At 40.1% G+C, this 20660-nt stretch overlaps 9 non-coding genes across 9 annotated transcripts; 5 read left to right on the top strand and 4 right to left on the bottom strand.

The window, feature by feature from the left end:
* Positions 1-8066: 8066 nt before the first annotated feature.
* On the bottom strand, positions 8067-8230 carry LOC135007087 (U1 spliceosomal RNA). The gene has a single exon (XR_010207143.1). It is a non-coding gene; the product is annotated as a U1 spliceosomal RNA (small nuclear RNA).
* A 671-nt stretch (positions 8231-8901) lies between these two features.
* LOC135006861 (U1 spliceosomal RNA) lies at positions 8902-9064 on the bottom strand. Its single transcript, XR_010206934.1, has one exon. It is a non-coding gene; the product is annotated as a U1 spliceosomal RNA (small nuclear RNA).
* A 152-nt stretch (positions 9065-9216) lies between these two features.
* LOC135007078 (U1 spliceosomal RNA) lies at positions 9217-9380 on the bottom strand. Its single transcript, XR_010207134.1, has one exon. It is a non-coding gene; the product is annotated as a U1 spliceosomal RNA (small nuclear RNA).
* A 671-nt stretch (positions 9381-10051) lies between these two features.
* On the bottom strand, positions 10052-10214 carry LOC135007310 (U1 spliceosomal RNA). The gene has a single exon (XR_010207353.1). It is a non-coding gene; the product is annotated as a U1 spliceosomal RNA (small nuclear RNA).
* A 144-nt stretch (positions 10215-10358) lies between these two features.
* LOC135006911 (U5 spliceosomal RNA) lies at positions 10359-10474 on the top strand. Its single transcript, XR_010206975.1, has one exon. It is a non-coding gene; the product is annotated as a U5 spliceosomal RNA (small nuclear RNA).
* A 270-nt stretch (positions 10475-10744) lies between these two features.
* On the top strand, positions 10745-10860 carry LOC135006882 (U5 spliceosomal RNA). Its single transcript, XR_010206948.1, has one exon. It is a non-coding gene; the product is annotated as a U5 spliceosomal RNA (small nuclear RNA).
* Positions 10861-11146: 286 nt separating this feature from the next.
* On the top strand, positions 11147-11262 carry LOC135006923 (U5 spliceosomal RNA). The gene has a single exon (XR_010206987.1). It is a non-coding gene; the product is annotated as a U5 spliceosomal RNA (small nuclear RNA).
* A 274-nt stretch (positions 11263-11536) lies between these two features.
* LOC135006915 (U5 spliceosomal RNA) lies at positions 11537-11652 on the top strand. The gene has a single exon (XR_010206979.1). It is a non-coding gene; the product is annotated as a U5 spliceosomal RNA (small nuclear RNA).
* Positions 11653-11927: 275 nt separating this feature from the next.
* On the top strand, positions 11928-12043 carry LOC135006937 (U5 spliceosomal RNA). The gene has a single exon (XR_010207000.1). It is a non-coding gene; the product is annotated as a U5 spliceosomal RNA (small nuclear RNA).
* Positions 12044-20660: the final 8617 nt, after the last annotated feature.

The raw sequence follows: 20660 nt of genomic DNA, 5'->3' as shown, positions 1-20660 counted from the left end.
GCACTTACATGTGCAGCAGAGTACTGTAATGGAAGCATGCTGGGTCCATAACCCAGAGGTAGGCAAATTGAAACTATCCTCTGCTATATGCATTTTTTTTTGTTAATTAAAGTAATCCAAAACTGGGATTGATATTTTTGCTCTTTTATTTTTACTTAAAGTACAATAACTTTTACCATTTTAATTTGTTTTAATAGTATATTGACAGTATTGTTTTCTTTCAAAAATCCACTTAATTTTCTTTACCCGATTATTAAAATGGTAATTGACAAAAACAAACTACATTGTCACCAGAAGAGCAATACAAAATGTACAAGTGATATATTAAAATCATCTTTCCAGCTTGAATTTCAATGATGCATTGGGGCAACGATTTTGTGAGAAACATCTTCACCCTTAAATAAAGATTTTCTTAATTCCTTACCTGTGTGCTAATTAGATATCACCTTGTTTTCACATTAAACAGACTTCCACATGCGAAAGCAGCAAGGATGCAGTGGCGTTAATGTTTCCTGGTGTCAACCTGTATTATTTCAGTAGACATTGAAATGAAGATGCATCTTGCTGCCTTTCCAATGAAGCAAGTTTAATTTAGTAATAGGTGAAAAACCATCCCTACAAAGGTGTTAATCAGAGACTTGTCTTTGTGGACACTTTTCAGAGAACAAATTTGTTAGTATAAAAATAAAGCCAGAAAATGAAGAGCTGTTTAATCACTCAATTGGATTTTTCTGCCAGCATATTTCTTTTTCTCTGCAACCCACTGCTAAATTGTTCTTCCTAGCTGTTTTTATAAAATCACTGAATCAAATCTAACTCTGATTACATTAGAGAAGGCCAGGTACCCTACACCATAACAGGGGGTTTGAAATTTTGACTTGTCTACTTAAAGATCACCAAAATCTGATAACAAGGTCAATTAAGTCCCTGGGTGGGATTGAACCACCAACCTTTTGGTTAATAGCCTTACACACTAACTGATTGCGCCAAAACAACACTTTGCAAAAGAACATACTGACAAAGGCTAATAAGCATTCATCTAGAACGATTCCTAGAAACATTTTAAAAAGTCAATAATGTGGAGAGTTTTTGTAAGATGTTTCTTCCATCAACCAATGAAGAAACACATTGGTACTTTCCCATGATAAGTGAGTGCTTCAGGACCTCTTGCACTTACATGTGCAACAGAGTACTGTAATGGAAGCATGCTGGGTCCATAACCCAGAGGTAGGCAGATTGAAACTATCCTCTGCTATATGCATTTTTTTTTGTTAATTAAAGTAATCCAAAACTGGGATTGATATTTTTGCTCTTTTATTTTTACTTAAAGTACAATAACTTTTACCATTTTAATTTGTTTTAATAGTATATTGACAGTATTGTTTTCTTTCAAAAATCCAATTAATTTTCTTTACCCGATTATTAAAATGGTAATTGACAAAAACAAACTACATTGTCACCAGAAGAGCAATACAAAATGTACAAGTGATATATTAAAATCATCTTTCCAGCTTGAATTTCAATGATGCATTGGGGCAACGATTTTGTGAGAAACATCTTCACCCTTAAATAAAGATTTTCTTAATTCCTTACCTGTGTGCTAATTAGATATCACCTTGTTTTCACATTAAACAGACTTCCACATGCGAAAGCAGCAAGGATGCAGTGGCGTTAATGTTTCCTGGTGTCAACCTGTATTATTTCAGTAGACATTGAAATGAGGATGCATTTTGCTGCCTTTCCAATGAAGCAAGTTTAATTTAGTAATAGGTGAAAAACCATCCCTACAAAGGTGTTAATCAGAGACTTGGCTTTGTGGACACTTTTCAGAGAACAAATTTGTTAGTATAAAAATAAAGCCAGAAAATGAAGAGCTGTTTAATCACTCAATTGGATTTTTCTGCCAGCATATTTCTTTTTCTCTGCAACCCACTGCTAAATTGTGCTTCCTAGCTGTTTTTATAAAATCACTGAATCAAATCTAAACATCAGAGAAGGCCAGGTACCCTACACCATAACAGTGGGTTTGAAATTTTGACTTGTCTACTTAAAGATCACCAAAATCTGATAACAAGGTCAATTAAGTCCCTGGGTGGGATTGAACCACCAACCTTTTGGTTAATAGCCTTACACACTAACTGATTGCGCCACAGCGACACTTTGCAAAAGTACTTACTGACAAAGGCTAATAAGCATTCATCTAGAATGATTCCTAGAAACATTTTAAAAAGTCAATAATGTGGAGAGTTTTTGTAAGATGTTTCTTCCATCAACCAATGAAGAAACACATTGGTACTTTCCCATGATGAGTAAGTGCTTCAGGATCTCTTGCACTTACATGTGCAGCAGAGTACTGTAATGGAAGCATGCTGGGTCCATAACCCAGAGGTAGGCAGATTGAAACTATCCTCTGCTATATGCATTTTTTTTGTTAATTAAAGTAATCCAAAACTGGGATTGATATTTTTGCTCTTTTATTTTTACTTAAAGTACAATAACTTTTACCATTTTAATTTGTTTTAATAGTATTGTTTTCTTTAAAAAATCCTATTAATTTTCTTTGCCCGATTATTAAAATGGTAATTGACAAAAACAAACTACATTGTCACCAGAAGAGCAATACAAAATGTACAAGTGATATATTAAAATCATCTTTCCAGCTTGAATTTCAATGATGCATTGGGGCAACGATTTTGTGAGAAACATCTTCACCCTTAAATAAAGATGTTCTTAATTCCTTACCTGTGTGCTAATTAGATATCACCTTGTTTTCACATTAAACAGACTTCCACATGAGAAAACAGCAAAGATGCAGTGGCGTTAATGTTTCCTGGTGTCAACCTGTATTATTTCCGTAGATATTGAAATGAGGATGCATCTTGCTGCCTTTCCAATGAAGCAAGTTTAATTTAGTAATAGGTGAAAAACCATCCCTACAAAGATGTTAATCAGATACTTGGCTTTGTGGACACTTTTCAGAGAACAAATTTGTTATCATAAAAATAAAGCCAGAAAATGAAGAGCTGTTTAATCACTCAATTGGATTTTTCTGCCAGCATTTTTCTTTTTCTCTGCAACCCACTGCTAAATTGTGCTTCCTAGCTGTTTTTTTTATAAAATCACTTAATCAAATCTAACTCTGATTACATCAGAGAAGGCCAGGTACCCTACACCATAAGAGGGGGTTTGCAATTTTGACTTGTCTACTTAAATATTACCAAAATCTGATCACAAGGTCAATTACGTCCCTGGATGGGATTGAACCACCAACCTTTTGATTAATAGCTGAACACACTAACCGATCGCGCCACAGAGACACTTTGCGAAAAGTACATACTGACAAAGACTAATAAGCATTCATCTAGAACGTTTCCTAGAAAAACTTTAAAAAGTCAATAATCTGGAGAGTTTTTGTAAGATGTTTCTTCCAGCAACCAATGAAGAAACACATTGTTACTTTCGCATGATGAGTGAGTGCTTCAGGATCTCTTGCACTTACATGTGCAGCAGAGTACTGCAATGGAAGCATGCTGGGCCCATAACCCAGAGGTAGGCAGATTGAAACTATCCTTTGCTATATGCATTTTTTTTTTGTTCATTAAAATAATCCAAAACTGGGATTGATATTTTAGCTTTTTTTTTTACTTAAAGTACAATAACTTTTACCATTTTAATTTGTTTTAATAGTATATTGACAGTATTGTTTTCTTTCAAAAATCCAATTAATTTTCTTTACCCGATTATTAAAATGGTAATTGACAAAAACAAACTACAGTGTCACCAGAAGAGCAATACAAAATGTACAAGTGATATATTAAAATCATCTTTCCAGCTTGAATTTCAATGATGCATTGGGGCAACGATTTTGTGAGAAACATCTTCACCCTTAAATAAAGATTTTCTTAATTCCTTACCTGTGTGCTAATTAGATATCACCTTGTTTTCACATTAAACAGACTTCCACATGAGAAAGCAGCAAGGATGCAGTGGCGTTAATGTTTCCGGGTGTCAACCTGTATTATTTCAGTAGATATTGAAATGAGGATGCATCTTGCTGCCTTTCCAATGAAGCAAGTTTAATTTAGTAATAGGTGAAAAACCATCCCTACAAATATGTTAATCAGATACTTGGCTTTGTGGACACTTTTCAGAGAACAAATTCGTTAGCATAAAAATAAAGCCAGAAAATGAAGAGCTGTTTAATCACTCAATTGGATTTTTCTGCCAGCATATTTCTTTTTCTCTGCAACCCACTGCTAAATTGTGCTTCCTAGCTGTTTTTTTTATAAAATCACTGATTCAAATCTAACTCTGATTACATCAGAGTAGGCCAGGTACCCTACACCATAAGAAGGGGGTTTGAAATTTTGACTTGTCTACTTAAAGATCACCAAAATCTGATAACAAGGTCAATTACATCCCTGGGTGGGATTGAACCACCAACCCTTTGATTAATAACCAAACACACTAACAGATTGCGCCACAGAGACACTTTACAAACGTACATACTGACAAAGGCTAATAAGCATTCATCTAGAACGTTTCCTAGAAAAACTTTAAAAAGTCAATAATCTGGAGAGTTTTTGTAAGATGTTTCTTCCATCAACCAACGAAGAAACACATTGGTACTTTCCCATGATGAGTGAGTGCTTCAGGATCTCTTGCACTTACATGTGCAGCAGAGTACTGCAATGGAAAAATGCTGGGCCCATAACCCAGAGGTAGGCAGATTGAAACTATCCTCTGCTATATGCATTTTTTTTTGTTAATTAAAGTAATCCAAAACTGGGATTGATATTTTTGCTCTTTTATTTTTACTTAAAGTACAATAACTTTTACCATTTTAATTTGTTTTAATAGTATATTGACAGTATTGTTTTCTTTCAAAAATCCACTTAATTTTCTTTACCCTATTATTAAAATGGTAATTGACAAAAACAAACTACATTGTCACCAGAAGAGCAATACAAAATGTACAAGTGATATATTAAAATCATCTTTCCAGCTTGAATTTCAATGATGCATTGGGGCAACGATTTTGTGAGAAACACCTTCACCCTTAAATAAAGATTTTCTTAATTCCTTACCTGTGTGCTAATTAGATATCACCTTGTTTTCACATTAAACAGACTTCCACATGCGAAAGCAGCAAGGATGCAGTGGCGTTAATGTTTCCTGGTGTCAACCTGTATTATTTCAGTAGACATTGAAATGAGGATGCATCTTGCTGCCTTTCCAATGAAGCAAGTTTAATTTAGTAATAGGTGAAAAACCATCCCTACAAAGGTGTTAATCAGAGACTTGGCTTTGTGGACACTTTTCAGAGAACAAATTTGTTAGCATAAAAATAAAGCCAGAAAATGAAGAGCTGTTTAATCACTCAATTGGATTTTTTTGCCAGCATATTTCTTTTTCTCTGCAACCCACTGCTAAATTGTGCTTCCTAGCTGTTTTTATAAAATCACTGAATCAAATCTAACTCTGATTACATCAGAGAAGGCCAGGTACCCTACACCATAACAGGGGGTTTGAAATTTTGACTTGTCTACTTAAAGATCACCAAAATCTGATAACAAGGTCAATTACGTCCCTGGGTGGGATTGAACCACCAACCTTTTGGTTAATAACCATACACACTAACTGATTGCGCCACAGCGACACTTTGCAAAAGTACATACTGACAAAGGCTAATAAGCATTCATCTAGAACGTTTCCTAGAAACATTTTAAAAAGTCAATAATGTGGAGAGTTTTTGTAAGATGTTTCTTCCATCAACCAATGAAGAAACACATTGGTACTTTCCCATGATAAGTGAGTGCTTCAGGACCTCTTGCACTTACATGTGCAGCAGAGTACTGTAATGGAAGCATGCTGGGTCCATAACCCAGAGGTAGGCAGATTGAAACTATCCTCTGCTATATGCATTTTTTTTTTGTTAATTAAAGTAATCCAAAACTGGGATTGATATTTTTGCTCTTTTATTTTTACTTAAAGTACAATAACTTTTACCATTTTAATTTGTTTTAATAGTATATTGACAGTATTGTTTTCTTTCAAAAATCCAATTAATTTTCTTTACCCGATTATTAAAATGGTAATTGACAAAAACAAACTACATTGTCACCAGAAGAGCAATACAAAATGTACAAGTGATATATTAAAATCATCTTTCCAGCTTGAATTTCAATGATGCATTGGGGCAACGATTTTGTGAGAAACATCTTCACCCTTAAATAAAGATTTTCTTAATTCCTTACCTGTGTGCTAATTAGATATCACCTTGTTTTCACATTAAACAGACTTCCACATGCGAAAGCAGCAAGGATGCAGTGGCGTTAATGTTTCCTGGTGTCAACCTGTATTATTTCAGTAGACATTGAAATGAGGATGCATCTTGCTGCCTTTCCAATGAAGCAAGTTTAATTTAGTAATAGGTGAAAAACCATCCCTACAAAGGTGTTAATCAGAGACTTAGCTTTGTGGACACTTTTCAGAGAACAAATTTGTTAGCATAAAAATAAAGCCAGAAAATGAAGAGCTGTTTAATCACTCAATTGGATTTTTCTGCCAGCATATTTCTTTTTCTCTGCAACCCACTGCTAAATTGTGCTTCCTAGCTGTTTTTTTTTATAAAATCACTGATTCAAATCTAACTCTGATTACATCAGAGTAGGCCAGGTACCCTACACCATAAGAAGGGGGTTTGAAATTTTGACTTGTCTACTTAAAGATCACCAAAATCTGATAACAAGGTCAATTACATCCCTGGGTGGGATTGAACCACCAACCCTTTGATTAATAACCAAACACACTAACAGATTGCGCCACAGAGACACTTTACAAATGTACGTACTGACAAAGGCTAATAAGCATTCATCTAGAACGTTTCCTAGAAAAACTTTAAAAAGTCAATAATCTGGAGAGTTTTTGTAAGATGTTTCTTCCATCAACCAACGAAGAAACACATTGGTACTTTCCCATGATGAGTGAGTGCTTCAGGATCTCTTGCACTTACATGTGCAGCAGAGTACTGCAATGGAAAAATGCTGGGCCCATAACCCAGAGGTAGGCAGATTGAAACTATCCTCTGCTATATGCATTTTTTTTGTTAATTAAAGTAATCCAAAACTGGGATTGATATTTTTGCTCTTTTATTTTTACTTAAAGTACACTAACTTTTACCATTTTAATTTGTTTTAATAGTATATTGACAGTATTGTTTTCTTTCAAAAATCCACTTAATTTTCTTTACCCTATTATTAAAATGGTAATTGACAAAAACAAACTACATTGTCACCAGAAGAGCAATACAAAATGTACAAGTGATATATTAAAATCATCTTTCCAGCTTGAATTTCAATGATGCATTGGGGCAACGATTTTGTGAGAAACACCTTCACCCTTAAATAAAGATTTTCTTAATTCCTTACCTGTGTGCTAATTAGATATCACCTTGTTTTCACATTAAACAGACTTCCACATGCGAAAGCAGCAAGGATGCAGTGGCGTTAATGTTTCCTGGTGTCAACCTGTATTATTTCAGTAGACATTGAAATGAGGATGCATCTTGCTGCCTTTCCAATGAAGCAAGTTTAATTTAGTAATAGGTGAAAAACCATCCCTACAAAGGTGTTAATCAGAGACTTGGCTTTGTGGACACTTTTCAGAGAACAAATTTGTTAGCATAAAAATAAAGCCAGAAAATGAAGAGCTGTTTAATCACTCAATTGGATTTTTTTGCCAGCATTTTTCTTTTTCTCTGCAACCCACTGCTAAATTGTGCTTCCTAGCTGTTTTTATAAAATCACTGAATCAAATCTAACTCTGATTACATCAGAGAAGGCCAGGTACCCTACACCATAACAGGGGGTTTGAAATTTTGACTTGTCTACTTAAATATCACCAAAATCTGATAACAAGGTCAATTACGTCCCTTAGTGGGATTGAACCACCAACCTTTTGATTAATAACCATACACACTGAGGCAGCACAAGGGAACTCTCGAAAGAAGAACAAGGCTAGAGGAAGAACTGAAACAAAGAAATCTGACTTTTACTAGAGCTGACCAGAGGAAAGCACAAACACAGTCCCCCACTACCACAAATAATGCAGTTGAGTTTCCCACATTTGGGGAAATCACATGGGTCAGCATACCCAGAATGCAATGAATGAACCTCACCCTGGGAGAACAATCTTCAAGACCATGGTCTCTCCTATGCAAAATAAGTATGATTTGGGATAGGGCTGGGGAGGGCCGCTGCTCAGGCACATCTCTGTCAAGTAAAGGAGATTCAACTGAGGCAGCACAAGGGAACTCTCATCTGGGGACAACAACTGCAGGGAGAACACATATTTTCAGATGAACATGGGAGGGCAGAAGGCTGCCTAATACTGAAGCACCCCCAAACAACAAACCAAATGCAACAACTAGTGCAAGCATTCCTGGGGGAAGGCCTGCAGCAGATGGATTTGCATATGGTGATGCCATCCAAGCAGTGGGTCAAAGTTGGCTTCAACCCTCGTCTGCATATGAAAAGAGAAAAGGGGCGTGCAGGGCATGGCGGCCTTTTGCGGCGCTTGGATGACCCCTAGTTCGCATTACACACCTCCACCCTCCTTCGGTGTGGGGCTCATGTTGGCTATGCCCCAGCCCCTGAAGCATTCAAGCTGATTTCTTGCAGCAGCTGGGCACTGTAACTGCTCCAGAGCTGCTCTGTAAGGCAAGTAAAAGGGTGTGGGCCCTGCAGCACTACCTGTAGTTTGCATTGTGCGTTGGAAGGCACGAAGTAAGCAGACGGGAGAAGTCAGGATAGTGCGCAAGGGCATAGAAGGGAGCGGCTCAAGAAAAGAGAAGTGGAAACAGACAGCAAACTAGGCTGGAGAGAGACCTGAGACAAAGAGATCTGAATTATACGAGAGCCGACCAAGGGAAACACAAATTATGCAGTCAAGTTTCCCACATTTGGGGAAATCACAGGGGCAGCACAACTAGTGTGCAATGGGTGAGCCTTGCCCTGGGAGAAGCACCTTCATGATCATAGTATCTCACCTGGCAGGTAAGTAGGAGTTGGGCTAGAGCTGGGGAGGGTCGCTGCTCGGGCACCCCCCTGTCAAGTGAAAGAGATCCAACTGAGGCAGCACAAGGGAACTCTCGAAAGAAGAACAAGGCTAGAGGAAGATCTGAGATAAAGAAATCTGATTTTTACCAGAGCTGACCAGAGGAAAGCACAAACACAGTCCCCCACTACCACAAATAATGCAGTCAAGTTTCCCACATTTGGGGAAATCACAGGGGTCAGCATACCCAGAATGCAATGAATGAACCTCACCCTGGGAGAACAATCTTCATGACCATGGTATCGCCTATGCAAAATAAGTATGATTTGGGATAGGGCTGGGGAGGGCCGCTGCTCAGGCACATCTCTGTCAAGTAAAGGAGATTCAACTGAGGCAGCACAAGGGAACTCTCATCTGGGGACAACAACTGCAGGGAGAACACATATTTTCAGATGAACATGGGAGGGCAGAAGGCTGCCTAATACTGAAGCACCCCCAAACAACAAACCAAATGCAACAACTAGTGCAAGCATTCCTGGGGGAAGGCCTGCAGCAGATGGATTTGCATATGGTGATGTCATCCAAACAGTGGGTCAAAGTTGGCTTCAACCCTCGTCTGCATATGAAAAGAGACAAGGGGCGTGCAGGGCATGGCGGCCTTTTGCGGCGCTTGGATGACCCCTAGTTCGCATTACACACCTCCACCCTCCTTCGGTGTGGGGCTCATGTTGGCTATTCCCCAGCCCCTGAAGCATTCAAGCTGATTTCTTGCAGCAGCTGGGCACTGTAACTGCTCCAGAGACGCTCTGTAAGGCAAGTAAAAGGGTGTGGGTCCTGCAGCACTACCTGTAGTTTGCATTGTGCGTTGGAAGGCACGAAGTAAGCAGACGGGAGAAGTCAGGATAGTGCGCAAGGGCATAGAAGGGAGCGGCTCAAGAAAAGAGAAGTAGAAACAGACAGCAAACTAGGCTGGAGAGAGACCTGAGACAAAGAGATCTGAATTATACGAGAGCCGACCAGGGGAAACACAAATTATGCAGTCAAGTTTCCCACATTTGGGGAAATCGCAGAAGCAGCACACCCAGAGTGCAATGGGTGAGCCTTGCCCTGGGAGAAGCACCTTCATGATCATAGTATCTCACCTGGCAGGTAAGTAGGAGTTGGGCTAGAGCTGGGGAGGGTCGCTGCTCGAGCATCCCCCTGTCAAGTAAAGGAGATTCAACTGAGGCAGCACAAGGGAACTCTCATCTGGGGACAACAACTGCAGGGAGAACACATATTTTCAGATAAAAATCTTGGTCATGCTCTGGTTTCTCTTCAGAACAAACAAATCTTTCGCCTTTTACTAAAGATTTCCGTGGAGAGGAGCAAAACCGAGTTTTATCTCAATTTTTGCATGCCCCATCTTTTTGGGGTTTCTTTTATCGGTTTAAAGATAGAATGAGTGTGCTTTAATGTAAGCTCATTTGCATAGAAATGACAGTAAATGTTTGTTTCTTTTCAAACAGAACTTTCTTGACCATGCTACTTGCTTGAAAGATCTGGGAGCACATGGAATACAGTACAAACCATGCTTATAGCAAGGAGAAGACAGGTGAGAAATCTGCTTTCTTTCAAATTGGGCGCTCACTTTGATCTGAATAAGGACTGCTGGCACGGCACTCAGGCGACAGGTGGAATCTTGGTCATGCTCTGGTTTCTCTTCAGAACGAACAAATCTTTCGCCTTTTACTAAAGATTTCCGTGGAGAGGAGCAAAACTGAGTTTTATCTCAATTTTTGCATGCCCCATATTATTGGGGTTTCTTTTATCGGATTAAAGACAGAACGAGTGTGCTTTCTTGTTAGCTTTAATGTAAGTTTATTTGCATAACAATGACAATAAATGTCTGTTTCTTTTCAAGCAGAACTTTCTTGACCATACTAATTGCTTGAAAGATCTGGGAGCACATGGAAAAGAGTACAAACCATGCTTATAGCAAGGGGAAGCCTGGTGAGAAATCTGCTTTCTTTCTTTCAAATTGGGTGCTCACTTTGAGCTGAATGAGGACTGCTGGCACGGCACTCAGGCGACAGGTGGAATCTTGGTCATGCTCTGGTTTCTCTTCAGAACGAACAAATCTTTCGCCTTTTACTAAAGATTTCCATGGAGAGGAGCAAAACTGAGTTTTATCTCAATTTTTGCATGCCCCGTCTTATTGGGGTTTCTTTTATCAGTTTAAAGATAGAACGAGTGTGCTTTAATGTAAGCTCATTTGCGTAGAAATGACAGTAAATGTTTGTTTCTTTTCAAACAGAACTTTCTTGACTATACTAATTGCTTGAAAGATCTGGGAGCACATGGAAAAGAGTACAAACCATGTTTATAGCAAGGGGAAGCCTGGTGAGAAATCTGCTTTCTTTCTTTCAAATTGGGTGCTCACTTTGAGCTGAATGAGGACTGCTGGCATGGCACTCAGGCGACAGGTAGAATCTTGGTCATGCTGTGGTTTCTCTTCAGAACGAACAAATCTTTCGCCTTTTACTAAAGATTTCCGTGGAGAGGAGCAAAACTGAGTTTTATCTCAATTTTTGCATGCCCCATCTTATTGGGGTTTTATTTTATTGGTTTAAAGATAGAACGAGTGTGCTTTAATGTAAGCTCATTTGCATAGAAATGACAGTAAATGTTTGTTTCTTTTCAAACAGAACTTTCTTGACCACACTAATTGTTTGAAAGATCTGGGAGCACATGGAAAAGAGTACAAACCATGTTTATAGCAAGGGGAAGCCTGGTGAGAAATCTGCTTTCTTTCATTCAAATTGGGTGCTCACTTTGAGCTGAATGAGAACTGCTGGCATGGCACTCAGGCGACAGGTGGAATCTTGGTCATGCTCTGGTTTCTCTTCAGAACTAACAAATATTTCGCCTTTTATTAAAGATTTCCGTGGAGAGGAGCAAAACTGAGTTTTATCTCAATTTTTGCATGCCCCATATTATTGGGGTTTCTTTTATCAGTTTAAAGACAGAACGAGTGTGCTTTCTTGTTAGCTTTAATGTAAGTTTATTTGCATAACAATGACAGTAAATGTTTGTTTCTTTTCAAACAGAACTTTCTTGACCATGCTACTTGCTTGAAAGATCTGGGAGCACATGGAAAACAGTACAAACCATGCAGTATCACAAGAGCCTTTATTTGATCTTTCATGAAGATAGAGCAGAATTGAGGACACGTCAACAATTTCTGCCGAAGGTGGTTCATCTTTCCACATGGTGCCTTTGGCCACTGACACCTTCGTTGAGTCAAAGTCTCTGGCTGTGGTCAGAACTTTGAAAATTTATGTCACCAGAACGGTTCAGATTAGGAAAACAGAGGCTCTGTTTGTCCTGTATGCTCCCAACATGATTGGGTGTCCTGCTTCCATGCAGACCATTATGCGCTGGATCTGTGGTAAGATTCAGCATGCTCATTCCACGGCAGGATTGCCGTTACTGAATTAGGTGAAGACCCATTCTACTAGAAAGGTGGGTTCATCCTGGGCAGCTGGTCGGGGAGTCTCGGCATTGCAACTTTGCCGAGCAGCTATTTAGTAAACACTTTTGCTAAGTTTTACAAGTTTGATACCTTGGCTGATGATAACCTCAAGTTGGGTCATTCGGTGCTGCAGAGTCGTACGCACTCTCCCACCCGTTCAAGAGCTTTGGTATAACCCCATGGTTCTTAATGTGACCCCAGCATCCTCTAGGTCGTATGAGAAAATAGGATTTTAATACCTACCGGTAAATCCTTTTCTCTTAGTACGTAGAGGATGCTGGGCACCCGTCCCAGTCCATACTGTGTCTGCAGTTATTACTTGTGGTTATACACATGTTGTGTTACGGTTCTGGTCAGCTTTTTGCTGCAATTGTTCATGCCGTTGGCTTGTGTTCTGTTGAATGCCACGTTCTGCGGCATGCTTAAGGTGTGAGCTGGTAAGATGCTCACCTTAGTTTAACAATAAATCCTTTCCTCGAAATGTCCGTCTCCCTGGGCACAGTTCCTATAACTGGAGTCTGGAGGAGGGGCATAGAGGGAGGAGCCAGTTCACACCCTTTGAAAGTCTTAAAGTGCCCATGTCTCTTGCGGATCCCGTCTATACCCCATGGTTCTTAATGTGACCCCAGCATCCTCTACGGACTAAGAGAAAAGGATGCCCTTGTGTACTATCCTGACTTCTCCTCCCGTCTGCTTACTTTGTGCCTTCCAACGCACAATGCGAACTACAGGTGGTGCTGCAGGGCCCACACCCTTTTACTTGCCTTACAGAGCAGCTCTGGAGCTGTTACAGTGCCCAGCTGCTGCAAGAAATCAGCATGAATGCTTCAGGGGATGGGGCATGGCCAACATGAGCCCCACACCAAAGGAGGGTGGGGGTGTTTAATGCGAACTAGGGGTCATCCAAGCACTGCAAAAGGCCGCCATGCCCTGCATGCCCCTTTTCTCTTTTTATATGCAGATGAGGGTTCCAGCCAACTTTGGCCCACTGCTTGGATGACATCACCGTATGCAAATCCGTCTGCTGCAGACCTTCCCCCAGGAATGCTTGTACTAGTTGTTGGATATGGTTTGATATTTGATGGTGCTTCAGTATTAGGCAGCCTTCCGCCCTCCCATGTTCATCTGAAAAGATGTGGTCTCCCTGCAGTTGTTGTCCCCATACGAGAGTTCCCTTGTGCTTCCTCAGTTGAATCTCCTTAACTTGACGGGGGAGGGGCTGCCCGAGCTGTCACCCTCCCCAGCCCTATCCCAACTCATACTTATTTTACATATTAGATCTCTTGATCATGAAGATTGTTCTCACAGGGTGAGGTTCATCCATTATATTTTAAAATAGGAAGGTACAAATTACATATTTGAATTGCATCTATGTGCTGGATTCAAATGTCCCCCCCCTTCCTTTCTCAATTGTGCCCGTCAGCAGCTATTCTAAGGTTGCTGCCAATGGGTGTGACACATTAATTTCTTCTGTGGGGTACACTGGACTCCACAAGGATTCACATTGGGGTGTAGAGTAGGATCTTGATCTGAGGCACCAACCGGCTCAAAGCTTTTGACTGTTCCCAAGAAGCTCAGTGCATTCTCCTCTATAACCCCGCTTCCATGAACAGGGAGCTCAGTTTGTAGTTGGTGCCTTCAGTAGCAGGCCAATTAACAGGGGCCTGCCTCAGGCAGCCTATTCTTAGCTATTAATTTTGACAAGAAAAGAAGAACTTGTTTTATGAGAATCTACAAGGGCTGCAGCAGGCTAGGTCTAATAGACATCTTTACTGCAGCTTCATCACTCCCAGCGGCGCTGTATACTCCCGTGCCCTGGTTGCTGGGTCACTGCAGCGGAGGCTCCGGTTTCATCCTAAGGTCAGTCACACACACACCACCCTTCCGGATCACGAGGCCGCTGATGAAGGGGAGCGAGGCCGTAGGGGGTGGGCCGTGTGCGCACTGCGGTGGACACTGATTACTGGGCAGCCGCTCCACTAGCCACCAGGTACAGTTAAGGAGCACAGGTCTGGGGTTTTTTCTCCTATATTAACCCAATTTTGTACTGCCCGCAGCGCATTGTGATAGGTAATAGGGCCTGATTCAGGTTGGATTGCAATCGCAATAAGCGATCCAACTGCAAAAATTGCTAAGAGCATACGCATGTGCCTGCATTTTCTGCGGCACCCCGCAGAGAATGTGATCGCCTCTGCCTGTCAATCGGGGCGGGGAAGGGGGGGAGAGGTGGGTCAGCAACACTCCATTTCCAAGTCAGGGATGGAGCGGTGCGGGGGCAAGGCTTCAAAATGGGGTCTGCAACGGAGGAGACACAGGGGGCGTGGTCACAGCGGCTGTATGACATCACATTCAGCCGCTGTGATCACAAAAATGGTGGCGGCTTCCTGCGCGCACATACAGTCTGCACCAGCAGGAGCCTACACCATTTTTTATGATCACGCTGAACTGCAGTGCGACTGCAATTACAGCATGGTCAAGAAGGGAGGCGTCATGCTGGGTGGCCATGCCCTGTCACTGTGCAGGAGCCAGCACCGCTCACACACTAGTCCCCGGGTGCAGCCCCCAACCCCCGGGACACCCGGAGCAACAAAATGTAGATTCAGGCCACCAGGCCACGCCCCTACCTATGAAACCATGCCTCCTTTTTACCATTGCGCTGCTTATCTGCGCGCACTGCATTACAATCTCCCTCGCCACCTCTCTGGGTGTCACCAGTGATAGTGACACCTCTGCCATGCTTGTAGCAGCTGGTCCTAAGATCTACGCCTCAAACCCTGAGTGTTTGCCCTTGTGACTTGTTGATCATCATAGCGAAGCAGATGCTTACAGAAAACTGCAGGGGCTTAGATTGAAAATAAAAAAATTGATGGGTATAAGGTAGAGAGGAGTGGGTTCGGTTCTCCGAGAACCGAATTCCCCACGAACTCCACGTTGTTTACACTGGTCCGAGGCAGGCTCGGTTGTTCCCGCCTGACTCGGAAAACCTGAACAAGGGAAAATGTCATCATCCCGCTGTCGGATTCTCGCGAGATTCGGATTCCATATAAAGAGCTGCGCGTTGCTGCCATTTTTACTCGTGCATTGAAGAGAGAGCGGAGAGGACGTGGCTATGTTCTCTCAGTGGAAATCTCAATATCAGTGCTCAGTATCAGTGGTTACTTATTGCTGCTCAGTAATACTAGTAGTGTGTCTCTCCTGCTCAGTGTCAGTTCTCAGTAGTATCCTCATCAGTGCTCAGTATCACTGCTCATTGTCTTGTGCTGCATTGTGGTGCTCAGCATACTACAGTACATTACTAATAGTCCAGTGCTGCATCTTGCTGCTCAGTGTCAGTTCTAGTATCCTCATCAGTGCTCACTATCACTGCTCATTGCATTGTGGTGTTCTGTATACTACAATAACATAGTAATATAGTAACATAGTTTTTGAGGTTGAATAGAGGCAAATTGCCCATCGTGTTCAACCTGTTTTAAGTTGTGATGATTCTACATACTTGCTGAATAATGTTTTATGACTAGTTAGCTACTATAACTCATGTTACCCCCGGATTAACCATGTTGATATTTTAAGTATTATAACCTTGGATAGCTTTTTCATTCAGAAATGTATCCATTCCTTTTTTAAATCCAATTACAGAGTCCGCCATTACCACCTTCCCTGGCAGGGAATTCCACATCCTGATTGCCCTAACAGTGAAGAAACCTTTCCTCCATTGCGTTCTGAACTTTCCTCCAGTCGCAGCGAGTGACCACGTGTTCGTTTAATAAATAATTCCTCTGATAACTCTTTGTTATGTATCTTTACATATTTGAAGATATTAATAATATCTCCTCTTAGGCACCTCTTTTCTAGTGTATAAATATTCAGCCTAGTAAGTCTTTCCTTATAGTCCAGTACTTTTAGGCCTTTAATCAATTTAGTCTTCAGGATCTCTTACACTTCCATGAGCAGCAGAGTAGTGCAATGGAAGCATGCTGGGCCCATAACCCAGAGGTTGATTGATCGAAACTATCCTCTGCTATGTGCATTTTTTTTTGTTAATTAAAGTAATCAAAAACTGGGATTGATATTTTTGCTCTTTTATTTTTACTTAAAGTACAATAACTTTTACCATTTTAATTTGTTTTAATAGTATATTGACAGTATTGTTTTCTTTCAAAAATCCAATTAATTTTCTTTACCCGATTATTAAAATGGTAATTGACAAAACAAACTACATTGTCACCAGAAGAGCAATGCAAAATGTACAAGTGATATATTAAAATCATCTTTCCAGCTTGAATTTCAATGATGCATTGGGGCAACGATTTTGTGAGAAACATCTTCACCCTTAAATAAAGATTTTCTTAATTCCTTACCTGTGTGCTAATTAGATATCACCTTGTTTTCACATTAAACAGACTTCCACATGCGAAAGCAGCAAGGATGCAGTGGCGTTAATGTTTCCTGGTGTCAACCTGTATTATTTCAGTAGACATTGAAATGAGGATGCATCTTGCTGCCTTTCCAATGAAGCAAGTTTAATTTAGTAATAGGTGAAAAACCATCCCTACAAAGGTGTTAATCAGAGACTTGGCTTTGTGGACACTTTTCAGAGAACAAATTTGTTAGTATAAAAATAAAGCCAGAAAATGAAGAGCTGTTTAATCACTCAATTGGATTTTTCTGCCAGCATATTTCTTTTTCTCTGCAACCCACTGCTAAATTGTGCTTCCTAGCTGTTTTTATAAAATCACTGAATCAAATCTAAACATCAGAGAAGGCCAGGTACCCTACACCATAACAGTGGGTTTGAAATTTTGACTTGTCTACTTAAAGATCACCAAAATCTGATAACAAGGTCAATTAAGTCCCTGGGTGGGATTGAACCACCAACCTTTTGGTTAATAGCCTTACACACTAACTGATTGCGCCACAGAGACACCTTGCAAAAGTCAATACTGACAAAGGCTAATAATCATTCATCTAGAACGTTTCCTAGAAAAACTTTAAAAAGTCAATAATCAAGATACACATTGGTACTTTCCCATGATGAGTGAGTGCTTCAGGATTTCTTGCACTTACATGGGCTATTAACCAAAAGGTTGGAGGTTCAATCCCACCCAGGGATGTAATTGACCTTGTCATCAGATTTTGGTGATCTTTAAGTAGACAAGTCAAAATTTCAAACCCCCTCTTATGGTGTAGGGTACCTGGCCTTCTCTGACGTAATCAGAGTTAGATTTAATTAAGTGATTTTATAAAAAACAGCTAGGAAGCACAATATCTCTCTTTTGCAAAGAGCTAGGCATTGGAAAATTCAGGGCTATAACGTGTAGATGAAGCACTAACAGGAGGCTTTAAAATTTTCATTCTAATGTCTTTCGTTTGGGAGAAAAATGCAAAGGTACAATACAGCTTTTCCTTGCCGATATCTCTCTTTTGCAAAGAGATAGGCATTGGAAAATTCAGGGCTATACCGTGTAGATGAAGCACTAACAGGAGGCTTTTAAATTTTCATTCTAGTGTCCTTCGTTTGGGAGAAAAATGCAAAGGTACAATACAGCATTTCCTTGCCGATATCTCTCTTTTGCAAAGAGATAGGCATTGGAAAATTCAGGGCTATAACGTGTAGATGAAGCACTAACAGGAGGCTTTAAAATTTTCATTCTAGTGTCTTTCGTTTGGGAGAAAAATGCAAAGGTACAATACAGCTTTTCCTTGCCAATATCTCTCTTTTGCAAAGAGCTAGGCATTGGAAAATTCAGGGCAATAACGTGTAGATGAAGCACTAACAGGAGGCTTTAAAATTTTCATTCTAGTGTCTTTCGTTTGGGAGAAAAATGCAAAAGTACAATGCAGCTTTTCCTTGCCGATATCTCTCTTTTGCAAAGAGATAGGCATTGGAAAATGCAGGGCTATAACGTGTAGATGAAGCACTAACAGGAGGCTTTAAAATTTTCATTCTAGTGTCTTTCGTTTGGGAGAAAAATGCAAAGGTACAATACAGCATTTCCTTGCCGATATCTCTCTTTTGCAAAGAGATAGGCATTGGAAAATTCAGGGCTATAACGTGTAGATGAAGCACTAACAGGAGGCTTTAAAATTTTCATTCTAGTGTCTTTCGTTTGGGAGAAAAATGCAAAGGTACAATACAGCTTTTCCTTGCCGATATCTCTCTTTTGCAAAGAGCTAGGCATTGGAAAATTCAGGGCTATACCGTGTAGATGAAGCACTAACAGGAGGCTTTTAAATTTTCATTCTAGTGTCTTTCGTTTGGGAGAAAAATGCAAAGGTACAATACAGCTTTTCCTTGCCAATATCTCTCTTTTGCAAAGAGCTAGGCATTGGAAAATTCAGGGCTATAACGTGTAGATGAAGCACTAACAGGAGGCTTTAAAATTTTCATTCTAGTGTCTTTCGTTTGGGAGAAAAATGCAAAAGTACAATGCAGCTTTTCCTTGCCGATATCTCTCTTTTGCAAAGAGATAGGCATTGGAAAATTCAGGGCTATAACGTGTAGATGAAGCACTAATAGGAGGCTTTAAAATTTTCATTCTAGTGTCTTTCGTTTGGGAGAAAAAAGCAAAGGTACAATACAGCTTTTCCTTGCCGATATCTCTCTTTTGCAAAGAGATAGGCATTGGAAAATTCAGGGCTATAACGTGTAGATGAAGCACTAATAGGAGGCTTTAAAATTTTCATTCTAGTGTCTTTCGTTTGGGAGAAAAATGCAAAGGTACAATACAGCTTTTCCTTGCCGATATCTCTCTTTTGCAAAGAGCTAGGCATTGGAAAATTCAGGGCTATAACGTGTAGATGAAGCACTAACAGTAGGCTTTAAAATTTTCATTCTAGTGTCTTTCGTTTGGGAGAAAAATGCAAAGGTACAATACAGCTTTTCCTTGCCAATATCTCTCTTTTGCAAAGAGCTAGGCATTGGAAAATTCAGGGCTATAACGTGTAGATGAAGCACTAACAGGAGGCTTTAAAATTTTCATTCTAGTGTCTTTCGTTTGGGAGAAAAATGCAAAAGTACAATGCAGCTTTTCCTTGCCGATATCTCTCTTTTGCAAAGAGATAGGCATTGGAAAATGCAGGGCTATAACGTGTAGATGAAGCACTAACAGGAGGCTTTAAAATTTTCATTCTAGTGTCTTTCGTTTGGGAGAAAAATGCAAAGGTACAATACAGCATTTCCTTGCCGATATCTCTCTTTTGCAAAGAGATAGGCATTGGAAAATTCAGGGCTATAACGTGTAGATGAAGCACTAACAGGAGGCTTTAAAATTTTCATTCTAGTGTCTTTCGTTTGGGAGAAAAATGCAAAGGTACAATACAGCTTTTCCTTGCCGATATCTCTCTTTTGCAAAGAGATAGGCATTGGAAAATTCAGGGCTATAACGTGTAGATGAAGCACTAACAGGAGGCTTTAACATTTTCATTCTAGTGTACTTCGTTTGGGAGAAAAATGCAAAGGTACAATACAGCTTTTCCTTGCCGATATCTCTCTTTTGCAAAGAGATAGGCATTGGAAAATTCAGGGCTATAACGTGTAGATGAAGCACTAATAGGAGGCTTTAAAATTTTCATTCTAGTGTCCTTCGTTTGGGAGAAAAATGCAAAGGTACAATACAGCTTTTCCTTGCCGATATCTCTCTTTTGCAAAGAGATAGGCATTGGAAAATTCAGGGCTATAACGTGTAGATGAAGCACTAACAGGAGGCTTTAAAATTTTCATTCTAGTGTCTTTCGTTTGGGAGAAAAATGCAAAGGTACAATACAGTTTTTCCTTGCCGATATCTCTCTTTTGCAAAGAGATAGGCATTGGAAAATTCAGGGCTATAACGTGTAGATGAAGCACTAACAGGAGGCTTTAAAATTTTCATTCTAGTGTCTTTCGTTTGGGAGAAAAATGCAAAGGTACAATACAGCTTTTCCTTGCCAATATCTCTCTTTTGCAAAGAGCTAGGCATTGGAAAATTCAGGGCAATAACGTGTAGATGAAGCACTAACAGGAGGCTTTAAAATTTTCATTCTAGTGTCTTTCGTTTGGGAGAAAAATGCAAAAGTACAATGCAGCTTTTCCTTGCCGATATCTCTCTTTTGC

This window comes from Pseudophryne corroboree, unplaced genomic scaffold (assembly GCF_028390025.1).
Source record: "Pseudophryne corroboree isolate aPseCor3 unplaced genomic scaffold, aPseCor3.hap2 scaffold_218, whole genome shotgun sequence".
Classification (NCBI taxonomy): domain Eukaryota; kingdom Metazoa; phylum Chordata; class Amphibia; order Anura; family Myobatrachidae; genus Pseudophryne; species Pseudophryne corroboree.
Note: the sequence above shows the minus strand (reverse complement) of the source record. Positions and strands in the feature narration are given on the sequence as shown.